At 32.2% G+C, this 3,635-nt stretch overlaps 1 pseudogene; it reads left to right on the top strand.

The window, feature by feature from the left end:
• Positions 1 to 839: 839 nt before the first annotated feature.
• On the top strand, positions 840 to 2,947 carry LOC132043907 (DNA (cytosine-5)-methyltransferase DRM2-like; annotated as a pseudogene).
• Positions 2,948 to 3,635: the final 688 nt, after the last annotated feature.

The raw sequence follows: 3,635 nt of genomic DNA on the forward strand, positions 1-3,635 counted from the left end.
TCGAATCCCAAGATAAATTGGAAATCAAATCTCGGAACAACAAAAAATGGTTGAACTTGTCCTTCTAAAAAATAATCGTGTGAGTTGTGTAGGGTTGCCACATTTAAAAAAGAAACTCGAGCCCACTCCGACCCCCATTATGTCAATGTTAGGTATGAATAAAACGATATTTATGGGAAGTGATGTTTTGTTATTAGAGTGTTTGTAGTTTTAATTTCTTATTCTATTGATTACAAATGTGCTTTGTCTTTTGAAGTGGTTGATGCAAGTAACGGAACAAAATTGTTAACTGCATTTAATAAACAAGTTGAGAAAATCCTTGAATTTTTCATTGAAGATCTTTTCACACAAGTTGAGGATCTTTTGATAAAATAATTTATATATATTTGTTAATATCTTATAAAAGATAACACGAATTGGCTATACTATTAACTAGAAAAAAATGATTATCAAAATATAATTAATTATCATGTATTTTAAGAAACTGTGAGACTAAACATCAAAAATAAAGTATATATATAAGAAATTATTAAATAAACTTAAAGTCTCTTTTTAAATTTTGGTTTTAGGTCACTTATTTTATTAAGTCGGTCCTGCTGGGCATCCTTATAAGATTGAGCCCATGTTTGTTAACTCAAAATATTTTTGCGCTCTTATATTTATGGGGCTTAAAGGACATTTTGCTCCATGTATCTATGCATCAACTAATACTTCTTTTGGCATTTAAGATGTTTGCTAGTCCTGAATCCTGTTATTTTCTGGACACAATTATGTAAGGTTATCTAAAGTTTTTTCTTTTCGAAATGCGTGATAGAATTATGTTAAACAGTGCTCCTTGAATGACAAGGACAGTTCTTTGTCTGAAAAAGAGAAGAGGTAAGTGGACGAGGCTTCTATATCAGTAGAGAGTTGTGGCAACTATATTATTTGTCATCTACATTACTAATGTTATCTAAATATTTGATTAGACATTTAGTTTGACTTATGATATGTATTAATTATGTCAAGATTTTATCACTGATTGAAGAGATCTTAGTCATGCAAGTCCTAGGGCAAATGTTCTTAAGTTGAATTCCTAGTTAACTTTGTGTCAATTTTGTTGTATTTAGAACAAATATGTTGCGGCATTCCTGAATGTCTTTTTAGAATTGCAACACCTATTTTTTTAAATTTCATTTTCAGGTAGTTAATGTCCTCTTCGCCACTTTCAAGATCTAGAAGTGTCGCTACCTGAATTAATAGATTTCATTTGTGCTACTCAAATGGTAAGAGAAGAAGATCCCTATCTATCAGAAGATGTGAAGGAAAGCTTTATCCTCACAGTAGGATTCGTCTTAACTAACAATTTGTGCAACTTTTTTGCATTTATAATTGCAATTTAGCAAGATCATTTTTCATATAATTGATGCCTCCTTTCGATGTGACAGTCAAAAGTGAAGCATATATTGAATTGTAGTTGTGGATACAAGAAGAGGATGATGTACAATGAATTGTGCAAAGAAAAAAACAAAGGGAGATTCCTGGTGAAGAGACAATTTGATTGCCCAAACCAATGATTGAATTTGGAGTTCATACCGAATTAATTCTAGCAATGGTCTAAAGAATTCTTTCAAAGCAAATCATTGACCCATTTTTTCTACAATGAAAATATTGCTCTAGCTTGAAAGGGTGCGTGGGACATCATTTCTAGGTACGAGGGACAGGTCAACCCTTAAGGCTTTAGGCCTCTTAAAAAATAAGGCCTCAAAATTATACATGTTATATTACTAGTATTTATTATTATTATTGATTAAAATATTTTTAATAGTTTTTTTAAAATCAAATTTTGACTTTTGGCCACTTATTCTATCGAGCCGGCCCTGCTAGGCATCAGTATGAAATTGAGCCCGAATTTGTTAACTCAAAATATTTTTGCGCTCTTGCAAGAAAAAGAGGATATATTAATAAAATGTCTATTGAAAATAGATTTTCTTTGTTTCCACTTTCCCGATGGACCATTCATGAAGCACTTCCCCTATCAAATAAATGATGGTCATCTTGGGATACAAGGACAAAGTTAAATTATTTGCGAACAACCATGAGGAGTGCAATGTTGACGGATAGGATCAAGAAAGTTGTGGAGAAATTTGAAGGTGATTATCTATGAAAGGACATAAGGAATTCTTTGTAACCGCAGGAAGTGGAATTTGATGTGAATTGTGAGAAACAAAGTTGCTCCATTAGAGCTGGATGAAGTTGAAATGATATTGGGGTTCCTGAAGAACCATACCAGGATAGGTGGTATAAGTAGGACAGAAAGATACAAATCGCTTGGTAATTCATTCCATGTCAGCCTTACATTCTTTCTTTTGATTTTCACATATATATACAAGTGTTGTTTTCTACTCTCGTTCTATTTTACTCCCATAAACTTGGGTTTGCAAGTAGTGAAGCAACTCCTCGCTTGACTTATTTAAGTTCTTTTTCTTAAAATAATTTTTAACATGATACTTGCATCAATATTATTATTAGGTTGACACAGCGACATACCATTTATCGGTGTTGAAAGACCTGTATACGGAGGGTATCAACGTCTTATCACTCTTCTCATGCATTAGCAATGCTGAAGTTGTTCTTTAACGTATCAGAATTCAATTGAAAATGTGGTTTCAGTGCAAAAATCTGAAGCCAATGAGAATATTTTGAGATGTTGGTGAGAGCAAATTAAGCAACGAGGGAATCTTATAGATTTTGATGATGTGTAACCGTTGAATGGAGACCGCTTGAAGTAACTGATAGATTATTTGGAGGATTTGATTTAGTGATTAGTGGAATTCGCTGTAACAACCTTACAGAAAGTAACTAAGTGAGCAAGGATGGGCTTGAAGGCAAAGAGTCGTTTTTATTTTTTGAGTAGCCTCGGATAGTGGACTTAATAGTCAAGATCATATTTTCTAGACATAAATAATATGACATAAATTTATTCTAGGTTCAGATATAGCTATCTTATCCTATTCCTTTTTCTTGACCTTGTTGATGCTAAGTTTATTCTTTGTAAAATCGATATTACATACTAATTGCAATTATGCATAGTGTTTGAATATCTTATTATTGAGTTAATAGAATTTTTCTAGTCAATGTGATTATTTTTTATTTAGTTATTTCGAAAGAATGTTTTTAATACAAGTCGAAACTTATATTTGGTTTATTGATAACTTAGGAATGACCTATGAACGAGCATTTAGAAGTAGCCTAGTAGGACAGCGCAACCTGACCCGGGCCCCGACCCTAACCTCAATGAATCAATGCAATGAATTTTTTGTTCATTCGCTCTTCGATTTTTGCTTCTGTTCCTCCGATTCCATAACAATAATTACTCTACTTTCAATAGTTTAGAGACATTTTTAGTTCTTTTCCAATTTAGTTCGTACAACATAGGAACCAGCACCATAACAAAACTGAAAATTCATTTTTACCTCCATATTTACAAACCCAATTCAACAAATAACAAGAAAATGACAATCATACTATCATCATCAGCCAAAAGGAAAGATTTTTTCTTACTTTTTTGTATAACTTCAAAACCCAATTAAGGAAATCAAAGGAAACTAAATTATAGCACCATAACATGACTGAAAGTTCATTTTTACCTCTAT

This window comes from Lycium ferocissimum, unplaced genomic scaffold, assembly GCF_029784015.1.
Source record: "Lycium ferocissimum isolate CSIRO_LF1 unplaced genomic scaffold, AGI_CSIRO_Lferr_CH_V1 ctg300, whole genome shotgun sequence".
Lineage (NCBI taxonomy): Eukaryota > Viridiplantae > Streptophyta > Magnoliopsida > Solanales > Solanaceae > Lycium > Lycium ferocissimum.